The sequence below is a fragment of the Somniosus microcephalus genome, chromosome 17, assembly GCF_052327205.1.
Source record: "Somniosus microcephalus isolate GS21.2 chromosome 17, FLI_Smic_1.0, whole genome shotgun sequence".
Taxonomy (NCBI): domain Eukaryota; kingdom Metazoa; phylum Chordata; class Chondrichthyes; order Squaliformes; family Somniosidae; genus Somniosus; species Somniosus microcephalus.
Genome location: NC_141003.1, coordinates 3602251 through 3616792, shown reverse-complemented (window position 1 = coordinate 3616792; position 14542 = coordinate 3602251). Strand labels below are relative to the sequence as shown.

At 47.7% G+C, this 14542-nt stretch overlaps 1 long non-coding RNA gene across 2 annotated transcripts in view; it reads left to right on the top strand.

The window, feature by feature from the left end:
• Positions 1-14155, top strand: part of LOC147105451 (uncharacterized) — a 33828-nt gene extending 19673 nt beyond the window's left edge. For both annotated transcript variants that reach the window (XR_015081496.1, XR_015081498.1), the window contains one exon: positions 12542-14155. This is a non-coding gene — a long non-coding RNA (uncharacterized LOC147105451). The remainder of the gene's footprint in view (positions 1-12541) is intronic.
• Positions 14156-14542: the final 387 nt, after the last annotated feature.

Sequence of the window (14542 nt, the reverse complement as noted above, 5' to 3'; positions counted from 1 at the left end):
CTCCCCCTTAAGAGAAGGGGGAGGCCTGCAGTACAGCAGCCTGCCGCACCGCATCGGGTGGCGTAGCGGGACCGGGAGCGCTGAAATTCACTTTCAGCGCCCCAAGCGGGGCGGACACACCCTGTACCAGCGCCCGGTTCCGCTTTGGGGCGCTGAAAGTGAATATGGGGCGGGCACAACTGGCTCCACGGCGGGCGCAAAATTTTCGGCGCAAACGTGCTGGCGGGGCTATACCCAATTTCTAGGCCTACTGCTTTCAACAAAGTTATTTAAATTATGTATTTTAAGAAGAAAGAACTGTATTAAACATCATTTCATCACCGGGCCATCTGAAAGCACTTCACAACCAAGGGATTACCTTTTGAAGTGGTAGTTATGTAGTAGGCAAATACAGCAGCCACCTTTTACACAGCAATGTCCATCAGACATTAAAAATGAATGAGCGGTTAAAATGTTTTGATAATTCAGGGAGATGTCCCTGCTCCTCTTCAAATAGTGCTTGTACAGGTGGATCTTAAACATCCACCTGTACAAGCAGAGCCAGGCCTCAGTTTAACGCCTCTTCTGAAAGACAACTAAGAATGCAGGAAGCCTTCGGTACTGCAGTCTGTAACAAGGGTTGACCCCCCAATCTTCTGTCTCAGAGGTGAGAGTACTAGCAACTGAGCCAAAAGCTGAATGTGAGCACGGGGTGAGTTGCAGTGTTCACGTGTGTCTGATGTAGTTACTTACAGTATGGCTGCGACCAACACTCCAGCTAATTCTGCTTTTAAGGTTTAAGGGCACATATACCAGGGAAACTTATTGATGCAAGATTTTCTTCAATCCTGTTAACATATGCAGCTTTCTGTTGCTGAAAGACATTTCAGCAACAATGTTCATGACTTTTCATCATTCTACCTGCAAGTGACGTGTATTTTGGGTACATTTCTGATTCCAAATCACTAGTCGTAATAATGATAACTAAACAAGAGTTGCGAATGATCACTTGGAGATCCCTTGTGCTGTTTTACTTCACAACCATTATTTATTATGGCTATTTATTTCAACTTTGCTACATTTCTTCGATCAATTCTTGTTTTCAGTTTTGGTGGAGAAATGGTTTAAATGATATTATTGCTGTGTGTTTTATAAGCAGAATGGCAGATGTAAACTGGCAAATACTCGAGCCCATTTTTGTGGCAAATGCCAGAGGAGGCCCACGTTTTATTCATAATTATTCTTGGGTTTTAATTGGTGTATTTAGTACTTCAGCTCCAGAATTGGGGAATCACTGCCTATTGAAATGATTGCAATGCGGTCTTATGTCTTCCACTTAAAATGCTGTTGAAATCATTCTCAAGTTTATTATACTAGAACCAAAATTGGAATGTAGATTATTACCTTGCCAGCAACGCGTGTTAATACGTGTGTTACCTGGTCCATACCTGGTTTAAATGTATTTGTGTAAGAATTTTCTAAATCGTTGTGATTTTACAGTAAATTAATTAGCTTTGAACTGACAGATTTTTTAACATAAAAACACTCAGCAGGTCAGGCAGTGTCTGGCAAGAGAAAGGGAAGGTTAACGTTTCAGGTCGAATCGGTTCTACGAAAGGTCATCGACCTGAAACGTTAACTCTGTTTCTCTCTCTATAGATGCTGCCTGACCTGCTGAGTATTTCCAGCATTTTCTGTTTTTATCTCATTTCCAGCATCCGCAGCATTTTGCTTTTTACATTTTCAACTTATTTACCTAGTTTTAAAAGGTGTTCAACACTATTAACACTGCTTTTATATGAATCTTTTCAGAAGCTGATGAATGAGGAATTCTGTTTCAATGTTGCAGGGTCCGTGATTGAATAATTTTATTGTTTTTTCTTCATCAGACAGAAGAGTGCTTACTCTGAAGGTGTTGTATGCACTGTAGATGAAGCATCAAATTACAAAGAGATATTAATAAATTGTGAATGGGCAAAACTCTGGCAAATGGATTTCAATATAGGCAAGTGTGACCTAAAAAGGGTACATCAGAGTACTTTCTAAATGGTGAAAACCTAGAAGCAGTGGAGGTCAATGTTCCCTTTAAGCTGTGTGGCCACACATTTCCCGTGCAGCCAGCTCACTGGCTTTTAAATAGGAAAAACCGCATGCGCAGTATTTTGAACGTACTGCGCAGCCAAAAAGAAAATTACAGGGAACATTGGTGGAGGTCCAAAGAGACTCGGGTCCAGGTACATCGATCATTAAAATGTAATGAACAGGTACAGAAAATAATTAAAAAGGCTAATGGGATGCTGGCCTCTATATCTAGAGAACTAGAATACAAGGGGGTAGAAGTTATGCTGCAGCTATACAAAACCCTGGTTAGACCACACCTGGAGCACTGGGAGCAGTTCTGGGCACCACACCTTAGGAAGGATATATTGGCCTTGGAGGGAGTGCAGCGTAGGTTTACCAGAATGATACCTGGACTCCAGGGGTTAAATTATGAGGAGAGATTATACAAACTAGGGTTGTATTCCCTGGAATTTAGAAGGTTAAGGGATGATCTGATCGAAGTTTCCAAGATATTAATCAGGAAATAGCTGAGGCTTGTAATAAGGGAACAGCTATAATTATGGGGGATTTTAATTATCATATTAACTGGACAAATCAAATTGGGCAGAACAGCCTTGAGGATGAGTTCATTGAGTGTATTAGGGATGGGTTTCTTGAGCAGTATGTAACTGAACCAACCAGGGGGCAAGCAACCTTAGATTTGGTCCTGTGTAATGAGACAGGATTAATTAAAAATGTCCTAGTAAAGGATCCCCTTGGAATGAGTGACCATAACATGGTTGAATTCCACATTCAATTAGAGGGTGAGAAGGTTGGATCTCAAACAAGCGTGCTGAGCTTGAATAAAGGAGACTATGAAGGTATGAGAGCGGAATTGATTAGAGTGGACTGGGAAAATAGATTAAAGGGTAAGACGGTACATGATCAGTGGTGTACATTTAAGGAGTTATTTTACAACTTCCAAAAAAAAATATTCCACTGAGGAAAAAAGGGTGTAAAAGAAAAGATAGCCATCCGTGGCTAAGTAAAGTAATTAAGGATAGTATCCAACTAAAAACAAGGGCATATAAGGTAGCCAAATCTAGTGGGAGGATAGAAGATTGGGAAGTCTTTAAAAGACAGCAAAAAATAACTAAAAGATTGATTAAGAAAGGGAAGATAGATTATGAAAGTAAATTAGCAAAAAATATAAAAACAGACAGCAAAAGTTTCTATAGTTATATAAAAAGAAAAAGGGTGGCTAAAGTAAATGTTGGTCCCTTAGAGGATGAGACCGGGAAATTAATGGTGGGAAACATGGAGATGACAAAAACGCTGAACAATTATTTTGTATCAGTCTTTACGGTAGAGGACACTAAGAATATACCAACACTGGACAAACAGGGGGCCCTAGGGGGGGAGGAGCTAAATACGATTAAAATCACTAAGGATGTGGTACTTGGTAAAATAATGGGACTCAAGGCGGATAAATCCCCTGGACCTGATGGCTTGCATCCTAAGGTCTTGAGGGAAGTGGCGGTAGGGATTGTGGATGCATTGGTAATAATTTTCCAAAACTCCCTGGACTCAGCAAAGGTCCCGGCAGATTGGAAAACTGCAAATGTAAACACCCTTATTTAAAAAGGGTAGTGGGCAGAAGGCTGGAAACTATAGACCTGTTAGCCTAACATCTGTGGATGGTAAAATGTTAGAGTCCATTATTAAGGAGACAGTAACGGGACATTTGGATAAACATAATTTAATAGGACAAACTCAGCATGGTTTCATGAAGGGGAAGTCATGTTTGACAAATTTGCTTGAGTTTTTTGAGGAAGTAACATACAGGGTGGATAAAGGGGAACCAGTGGACGTAGTGTATTTAGACTTCCAAAAGGCATTTGACAAGGTGCCACACAAAAGATTATTGCTCAAGATAAAAAATCACGGGATTGGGGGTAATATTCTGGCGTGGGTGGAGGATTGGCTCTCTAACAGAAAGCAGAGAGTTGGGATAAATGGTTCGTTCTCAGACTGGCAACCAGTAACTAGTGGTGTTCTGCAGGGGTCAGTGCTGGGTCCCCAACTCTTTACAATCTATATTAACGATTTGGAGGAGGGGACCGAGTGTAACATATCAAAGTTTGCAGATGATACAAAGATGGGACGGAAAGTAGTGAGTGAGGAGGACATAAAAAACCTGCAAAGGGACATAGACAGGCTAAGTAAGTGGGCAGAGATTTGGCAGATGGAATACAATACTGGAAAGTGTGAGGTTATGCACTTTGGCAGGAAAAATCATAGAGCAAGTTATTATCTTAATGGCAAGAAACTGGAAAGTACTGTAGTACAAAGGGATCTGGGGGTCCTGGTGCACGAAACTCAAAAAGTTAGTATGCAGGTGCAGCAAGTGATCAAGAAGGCCAATGGAATGTTGGCTTTTATTGCTAGGGGGATAGAATATAAAAACAGGGAGGTATTGCTGCAGTTGTACAAGGTATTGGTGAGACCGCACCTGGAATACTGCATACAGTTTTGGTGTCCATACTTAAGAAAAGACATATTTGCTCTCGAGTCAGTACAAAGAAGGTTCACTCGATTAATCCCGGGGATGAGGGGGTGGTCATATGAGGGGAGGTTGAGTAGATTGGGACTCTACTCATTGGAGTTCAGAAGAATGAGAGGCGATCTTATTGAAACATATAAGATTGTGAAGGGGCTTGATCGGGTGGATGCAGTGAGGATGTTCCCAATGATGGGTGAAACTAGAACTAGGGGGCATAATCTTAGAATAAGGGGCTGCTCTTTCAAAACTGAGATGAGGAGAAACTTCTTCACTCAGAGGGTGGTAGGTTTGTGGAATTTGCTGTCCCAGAAAGCTGTGGAAGCTACATAATTAAATAAATTTAAAACAGAAATAGATAGTTTCCTAGAAGTAAAGGGAATTAAGGGTTACGGGGAGCGGGCAGGAAATTGGACATGAGTCTAGGTTCGGAATGGTCATGGCCCTGTGGGTAGTGGAGTGGGCCCAGGGGCCATGTAGCCTGGTTCTGCTCCTACTGTGTTCTAATTCTGTGTTAGATTTCAGGAGATGGTTTTATTCCTGTTCCTGGCTGGGGTGGAGATCGCCTTTACAGAAGGTAAGTACTGTAGAAAATATAGGGACAGAGTGATCTCCTGGACGAGTTTCGATCGTCTAGATGGGTCGGAGAGGAATTCCCAGATTTTTTTCTCCCAAATTGGCCATTGGGTCTTTTATCTGGTTTTTCGCCTCTCCCGGGAGATCACATGGGCTCGGGTGGATGGAGAGTGATAGAAGATTTGAGGTTAGGATCAGATCAGCCATGATCTTATTGAATGGTGGAGCAGGCTCGAGGGGCCGATTGGCCTACTCCTGCTCCTATTTCTTATGTTCTTATGTTCTTAAGGGGAACAGGTAGGGTAGATAGAGAGAAACTATTTCCGCTGGTTGGGGAGTCTAGGACTAGGGGACATAGTCTAAAAATTAGAGCCAGACCTTTCAGGGGTGAAATGAGGAAACACTTCGACACACACAGGGTGGTCGAAGTTTGGAACTCTCTTCCGCAAATGGCAGTTGATGCTAGATCAACTGTTAATTTTAAATCTGGTATTGATGGAGTTCTGTTAACCAAAGGAATTAAGGGATATGGGGCAAAGACGAGTATATGGAGTTAGGTCACAGATCACTCATGATCTCATTGAATGGCGGAACAGGCTCGAGGGGCTAAATGGCCTCCTGCTGTTCCTATGTTCCTATGCTGTATGAATCACATCATTATATATTGCATCAATATATAGTGTTGCAGAGTACACTTTGGAATGGGCATATCCCAATTGTGAAACAGTGTATAGCACAGTTGCAAGAGAGACTTTCTCCTGCTTAAGTAAAAGATTATAACTAAGTGTGCTGTGTCACTCTGCTCGCAGTGTTGCATTTAGAGTTAGTCAGTAAGCAAATAGGTTAAACGCAGGGAAAGCTGTATTAAGCAATCAGTGCTTTACAGTGAGACAAATCTTGAAATGGTAACACAATATTCTGATTATTGCTGCTTTGCAATGTTGCATAGTGAGGCACAGAGACTGCTTCAGGCATTAGTGTTCAGTAGTTGGTGTTAGCTGAGGCAGTGAATGTTAGTCACAGACAGAATCATTGCAGCTTCCAAAGGTCATTTGAGGGTAATTAGATGAGAAATTTGCTCTGAAATCACTTACTTCTGCCCATGGTATTTTCTAAAGTTCTTATCACTAGAGTCGGCCCCTGAAATTACACCATGGGATATCAGTATATGGATGCTTAATACATTTGAAATCCTACCTCTGCTATTTTAATAGAGATATTAACCTGCTAAAATAATGGAGAGGAATTTCAGATGAACACACTGGTATCCTGTAGTGTAATTTCCAGGTCCCAGTCTTGGTATATGAACAGAAAGTTTCCTTTCTTGTTTTTAGTTTTGTCAAGATAAATATAGAATTGGAAACATACGAAACATTGCAACCTGCAGTTCGAAAACCCACAGAATTTACAGAAATTCGGTGAGATCTTTCCCATTTTGATTTTAGAATCCTGCTCTGTGTAGGGACAAAAGGTGCAATGTGTTGTTCGTCAATTTGGGGAAATGCCTTTTTATCTCCACATGGTTTCGTTTTATATTTAACTTAGTGGGTTCTTTTCCCTAAAGAAACTTCAGGCTTAAACTATGGCTTTGTAAAGAACACAATCATTTATTATACACTAGAAAATAGGCATTAGGATTAAACAACATCTTCAGTTCATGCACAATTTTAAATTGCTTTAACAATAAAAGAAACACCTGTAGCAGTTCGTGTAGATCGCCACTAAATAAGAGAGTTTGACTTCGACGAACTATTAACAAGTTGTTTATTTACAGGAACAGACTAATTACATCAGGTAAGATGGCAGGTAAGATGGCTGACTGTAGGAGCATCGTGGTGTAGGTCTTGTCCCAGCGGGGACTCCACGAGGACTGAGTTCGCAGTCCTGTGGGGAGCGTGATGACGTCATCGCGTTTGTGTTGTGACATCATCACGTTGTTCGGGTTTCCCACGCTTAGGGCGTCACGTGATGCGTGTCGTTGCGTCGCTGGCCGTTGAGGCCGAGGTCGCGAGGCCGGGCTGTGCCGGTGCTTGCCGCGGGAGCGGAAGATCGCGTCACTCCCGTCGGCTGGCCGATGCGGCCGAAGATGCTAGGCCGGGCTGTGCCAGCGGCCGTCCTGGAAGGCTGAGTCGGGCCGGCAGCCGGTGCACGCACATCACGTCGTACGTGACGTCAGCGCGCTAGGGCGCGTCTTAAAGGGGCAATGGCCCCAACAGGTAAGTTAAAAGGGCAACGGCCCCAAAAGGTAAGTTAAACGGAATTATGTGTCTTTATGTAAGGTACAACCGGTGGTACCGCCACATGGGCCCCCCCCAGAATTCGCTTTAACGAAAGTCCAAGGCTGAGATGGTCTGACGAGCTGGTGGTCACGGTGGTCGTGCTGTCTCGACTTGGTAGGCGAGATCTGAAGATGCTGCTCGTGAGCGGATCCTTACGCGCATCGTGGCGAATAAAACGTATCCGTCAGGCGAAGGACCGTGGAGACGTGCGAAACAGCAGGACTTGTCAGAGTGACGGGCAGGACGGGCGGACGCGGGTGATGACTCTGTTGATGTTGGAACAAGTCCTTGTTCTGACGAAATCTGCAGGAACGCCGACAGGCGATCCAGAAGGACTTGACAGGCGAGGTCGGTGAACTCGCCGACAGGTGAGCGAAACCTTCGGGAGGCTGGAACGCACGGAACGGTGCGTGCCATAGTGCTACGACGATAACACAACGGAGGGTGAAGAGTTGCTGCGTTGATCAGTGATCGGTGAGGCCAGCAACTTTCACGTGGCTGATCGCGGCCGCAGGATGCCCGTTGGACCCGTCCTTGATGTGTGCAGCGTCAGTAGACGTTTGCGTTTGTTAAAGGGAAAACTGGAGAAAGGGCGGCAACGGTCCAGGTTGTTGTTGCTTTCAGGAGGGGTTAACTCTGCCTGGAGGGCGGCAACACTTGTAACAGTTGTAGATTTAGGAGAAAACAGCTGGGAGGGCGGCACGCCTTTTGTTCACGCCGAATCGTGTAGTAGGTAACACAACCAGCAGGCTGAAGGGCTGGTGCGTCGTCGGCGGGGAAGGAGTCGTCGGTGTTCACGAGGAATGGGTTCTCGTGTTTCGCGAGGGATGGGTCCTCATGCGCGAGGAGTGCGTCCTCGTGTTTCGCGGGGGTGAGTCCTCGTGGTATCCCCGCGGGGCGCGCTCCGATCTTGTGGGCCCGAACATGCTGTACCCCGCGCTTGGAGAGATGTATACTTGCTGTTGCTTTGGACGTAGAGGCGGACGATCCGTGTGGCGGTAGAAGAGTCGAATATGGAGACCGTGAGCACGTGCGTGGTCTGTGCCGCATCGATGTTCTCGGCAAACAGGGCTTCTACCTTCATAAAGCACGAGGGAGACCGTGGCTCCCTGGATTGCGGTAGCGACAGCAGAACGGCTGATGCTTCCATAGCGTGCTTCGTTTGTGAAAGACGTTCACAAACCCACCAATTGTAGCGCTGGTGGACAACAGTTGCCGTTGGCCGTGCTCTACCTCTGTGAAATCGTCCGTGAAAAACGGGCTCACCTCCAAGCTGCGCTTCCGTTGCGAATACGTACGCAAAGACGGGGTCGCTTTTGGTGGAATCGATGTTAGGCGGTTGCTGTTCCGTGGTTGTTCGTCGGTTGTGCGTTGGTCGTCTTGTGGGAAGACGAGGGTCAGGCTGTGCGTTGCTACCGTGAAAATCGTTCACGGATACGGGTTCACCAATTGTAGTGTTGGAATTGATGAGCTCCCGTACTCACGTCGTTGGGTCACCAATGTAGCGGTTCGTGTAGATCGCCACTAAATAAGAGAGTTTGACTTCGACGAACTATTAACAAGTTGTTTATTTACAGGAACAGACTAATTACATCAGGTAAGATGGCTGACTGTAGGAGCACCGTGGTATAGGTCTTGTCCCAGCGGGGACTCCACGAGGACTGAGTTCGCAGTCCTGTGGGGAGCGTGATGACATCATCGCGTTTGTGTTGTGACATCATCACGTTGTTCGGGTTTCCCGCGCTTAGGGCGTCACGTGATGCGCGTCATTGCGTCGCTGGCCGTTGAGGCCGAGGCCGGGCTGTGCCGGTGCTTGCCGCGGGAGCGGAAGATCGCGTCACTCCCGTCGGCTGGCCGATGCGGCCGAAGACGCTAGGCCGGGCTGTGCCAGCGGCCGTCCTGGAAGGCTGAGTTGGGCCGGCAGCCGGTGCACGCACATCACGTCGTACATGACGTGACGTCAGCGCGCTAGGGCGCTTCTTAAAGAGGCAATGGCCCCAACAGGTAAGTTAAAAGGGCAACGGCCCCAGAAGGTAAGTTAAACATACAGTAAGGTAAGTTAAAGGGAATTATGTGTCTTTATGTAAGGTACAACCGGTGGTACCGCCACACACCTCCCGACTCTCCAAGGTGCACAACCCTGTTGGAAAACAAAACTCTATCTTGAGCACAGTTCCCTGGTGGTCAGGTCAGGTCAGCTGTTCCAGAAGCAATCTGTAAGAAACAGCGAGGTGGAAAGCCATGAGCTAGCGACTAGCGAGCCCTTCCTCCACACCATTGTTTTTTTTGTAGTCCTTATAATTTTGAACCACACCTCTGGGGCAACAATAAGCTTCTTCAGACAGGACTCAAGTTGATTGACACTCCATTTTGTTCACTATCAGTGTCTTTAATATAGCCAGTTAGTTGGCAGGTCTTCAGCCGGTCTGGAGACAGGTTCTGCAAGTTGCTTTGGTGATCAATATTTCTCTGTGTGGTCTTAAACAAGGTGTAACTCAGCAGACTTCTTTGTTTCCACCTTCCTGGAGCACATTTTCCCCTTTAAGATAACTTTTGGTCATCCTATTTATTTTTACGACCTCTGTCCACTCCAAGTTTTTTTTTCCTAGTGAAACACATTTGTGTTCCTTCCCTTCGTTCGTGTATCAGATTTATCACCGACCCGATGCAGTCTTTGCCCCCCTTCCCTAATGGCTGCTGTGTTTGAGCACTTATTGCACTCATTTAACTGCCCAGGGTGCTTGGGCATCACAATACCCAACTCATAGTCAAACCTCACCCAGTGCCCAACTCATAGTCAAACCTCGCCCAGTGCCCAACTCATAGTCAAACCTCACCCAGTGCCCAACTCATAGTCAAACCTCGCCCAGTGCCCAACTCATAGTCAAACCTCACCCAGTGCCCAACTCATAGTCAAACCTCACCCAGTGCCCAACTCATAGTCAAACCTCGCCCAGTGCCCAACTCATAATCAAACCTCACCCAGTGCCCAACTCATAATCGAACCTCACCCAGTGCCCAACTCATAGTCAAACCTCGCCCAGTGCCCAACTCATAGTCAAACCTCACCCAGTGCCCAACTCATAGTCAAACCTCACCCAGTGCCCAACTCATAGTCAAACCTCGCCCAGTGCCCAACTCATAATCGAACCTCACCCAGTGCCCAACTCATAGTCAAACCTCACCCAGTGCCCAACTCATAGTCAAACCTCACCCAGTGCCCAACTCATAGTCAAACCTCACCCAGTGCCCAACTCATAGTCAAACCTCGCCCAGTGCCCAACTCATAATCGAACCTCACCCAGTGCCCAACCCATAGTCAAACCTCGCCCAGTGCCCAACTCATAATCAAACCTCACCCAGTGCCCAACTCATAGTCAAACCTCACCCAGTGCCCAACTCATAGTCAAACCTCGCCCAGTGCCCAACTCATAGTCAAACCTCGCCCAGTGCCCAACTCATAATCTAACCTCACCCAGTGCCCAACTCATAATCGAACCTCACCCAGTGCCCAACTCATAGTCAAACCTCGCCCAGTGCCCAACTCATAGTCAAACCTCGCCCAGTGCCCAACTCATAATCGAACCTCACCCAGTGCCCAACTCATAGTCAAACCTCACCCAGTGCCCAACTCATAATCAAACCTCACCCAGTGCCCAACTCATAGTCAAACCTCGCCCAGTGCCCAACTCATAGTCAAACCTCGCCCAGTGCCCAACTCATAGTCAAACCTCGCCCAGTGCCCAACTCATAGTCAAACCTCACCCAGTGCCCAACTCATAGTCAAACCTCGCCCAGTGCCCAACTCATAGTCAAACCTCACCCAGTGCCCAACTCATAGTCAAACCTCGCCCAGTGCCCAACTCATAATCGAACCTCACCCAGTGCCCAACTCATAGTCAAACCTCGCCCAGTGCCCAACTCATAATCGAACCTCACCCAGTGCCCAACTCATAGTCAAACCTCGCCCAGTGCCCAACTCATAGTCAAACCTCGCCCAGTGCCCAACTCATAGTCAAACCTCGCCCAGTGCCCAACTCATAATCGAACCTCACCCAGTGCCCAACTCATAGTCAAACCTCGCCCAGTGCCCAACTCATAGTCAAACCTCGCCCAGTGCCCAACTCATAGTCAAACCTCACCCAGTGCCCAACTCATAGTCAAACCTCGCCCAGTGCCCAACTCATAATTGAACCTCACCCAGTGCCCAACTCATAATCGAACCTCGCCCAGTGCCCAACTCATAATCAAACCTCGCCCAGTGCCCAACTCATAATCGAACCTCGCCCAGTGCCCAACTCATAATCGAACCTCGCCCAGTGCCCAACTCATAATCGAACCTCGCCCAGTGCCCAACTCATAATCGAACCTCGCCCAGTGCCCAACTCATAAACGAACCTCACCCAGTGCCCAACTCATAATCGAACCTCACCCAGTGCCCAACTCATAATCGAACCTCACCCAGTGCCCAACTCATAGTCAAACCTCGCCCAGTGCCCAACTCATAGTCAAACCTCGCCCAGTGCCCAACTCATAGTCAAACCTCGCCCAGTGCCCAACTCATAATCGAACCTCACCCAGTGCTCAACTCATAGTCAAACCTCGCCCAGTGCCCAACTCATAGTCAAACCTCGCCCAGTGCCCAACTCATAATCGAACCTCGCCCAGTGCCCAACTCATAAACGAACCTCACCCAGTGCCCAACTCATAAACGAACCTCACCCAGTGCCCAACTCATAATCGAACCTCACCCAGTGCCCAACTCATAGTCAAACCTCGCCCAGTGCCCAACTCATAGTCAAACCTCGCCCAGTGCCCAACTCATAGTCAAACCTCGCCCAGTGCCCAACTCATAATCGAACCTCACCCAGTGCCCAACTCATAGTCAAACCTCGCCCAGTGCCCAACTCATAGTCAAACCTCACCCAGTGCCCAACTCATAGTCAAACCTCGCCCAGTGCCCAACTCATAATTGAACCTCACCCAGTGCCCAACTCATAATCGAACCTCGCCCAGTGCCCAACTCATAATCTAACCTCGCCCAGTGCCCGGTTAACGATGCCTCCCTTCCGGAGGAGCTTAACAACTTCTACGCTTGCTTCGACAGGGACAACAGGGAGCCGGCTACCAAAGCCTTGCCACCCCCGGAAGACGAGGTACTCACTCTGTCGACCTCCAACGTAAGGGGTGTTCTACGAGGAGTGAACACACGAAAGGCTGCTGGACCGGATAGCATCCCTGGACGGGTACTCAAGGAATGTGCTGATCAGCTGGCTGATGTCTTCACCGCCATCTTCAATCTGTCATTGGCCCAGGCAGTAGTCCCTACATGCTTCAAGACTGCTACCATTATTCCTGTGCCAAAACAAACGGCTGTGACGTGCCTGAACGACTATCGACCTGTCGCACTCACACCCATCATAATGAAGTGTTTCGAGAGACTGGTCCTGGCTCACATCAAAGCCAGTGTTCCCGCCTCCCTTGACCAACACCAGTTTGCCTATCGTGCAAACAGATCAATGGAGGATGCAATCACAACTGCTCTACACTCTGCACTGAATCACTTAGACGGTAAAGAGACCTACATCAGAATGCTGTTCATAGACTACAGCTCAGCATTCAACGCTATCGTCCCCAACAAGCTGGCCACCAAACTCCACACTCTTGGCCTGAACACTTCCCTCTGCAACTGGACCCTGGACTTCCTAACAAACAGACCCCAGTCTGTCAAATTAGGGAACCACACCTCCCCCCGCCCCCCCCCCGACCCTGAACACGGGGGCCCCACAAGGATGTGTGCTGAGCCCCCTCCTCTACTCCCTCTTCACCCACGACTGTGTGGCTGTTCATGGTTCCAGCACCATCATCAAGTTTGCGGATGATACCACGGTAGTAGGCCAGATCACCAACAATGATGAGTCAGCCTACAGGGAGGAGGTCCAGCATCTCGTGAAGTGGTGCGCCGATAACAGCCTGGCCCTTAACATCAAGAAAACCAAAGAAATCATTGTGGACTTCAGGAAGTCTAAAGGCGGAAGTCACACCCCCATCCACATCCATGGGGCTGTGGTGGAAAGGGTGGACAGCTTTAAGTTCCTCAGAGTCTACATCACGGAAGACCTCTCCTGGTCCCTCAATACCTCCTCTCTGGTGAAGAAGGCCCAGCAGCGCCTATATTTCCTAAGGAGGCTGAAGGGATGTAACCTGTCACCCCTGATCCTCTCTAACTTTTACCGCTGCACAATAGAGAGCATCCTGACAAACTGTATCACAGTGTGGTATGGCAGCTGTAGCTACTATGACCGGAAAGCCCTGCAGCGGGTAGTCAAAACTGCCCAATGCATTACCGGCACCCGGCTACCGACCATAGAGCACATATACCAGAAACGCTGTTTACGGAGGTCACGGTCCATCATCAAAGACCCTACCCACCCCAGCCACAGTCTGTTCACCCTCCTGCCATCTGGGAGACGCTACAGATGCATTCGCACCCGTACGACCAGATTTAGGAACAGCTTCTTTCCCAGGGCTGTTATCCTACTGAACTCCACAAATAAACTCTAAAGCCTGCACATCTGCCAATGAACTTTATTATGTTTATGTTAATGTTAATGTATTACAAGCCAAATGTATGTTGAATGTTTAAATGTCTTAATCTAAATGTACACTCTCGGGAGCCGCAAGCCTACATTTCGTTGTACTGCACTTGTGCACTAACAATGACAATAAAGTTGATTATTATTATTATTATTATTATTATTATTAATAATAAATCATAATCGAACCTCGCCCAGTGCCCAACACCCAGTCAAACCAGCTACCAGTGGTCCTGTCTCGGGAAAATTAGCCTGGTGTTAGGCTGTCTGCTCCCTGTACTCTCAGTATTAAGTGCTCTGGTTAATGAATAACGACACTTGGGTCCTACCCTTCCTCCCCCCGGCCCGTTCCTCCCCCCCGGCCCGTTCCTCCCCCCCCACCCCCAGGCCTGTTCCCCCCTCCCCGGCCCGTTCCTCCCCCCCCCCCCAGGCCTGTTCCCCCCTCCCCCCGGCCCGTTCCTCCCCCCCCCCCGGCCCGTTCCCCCCTCCCTGGCCCGTTCCTCCCCCCGCCC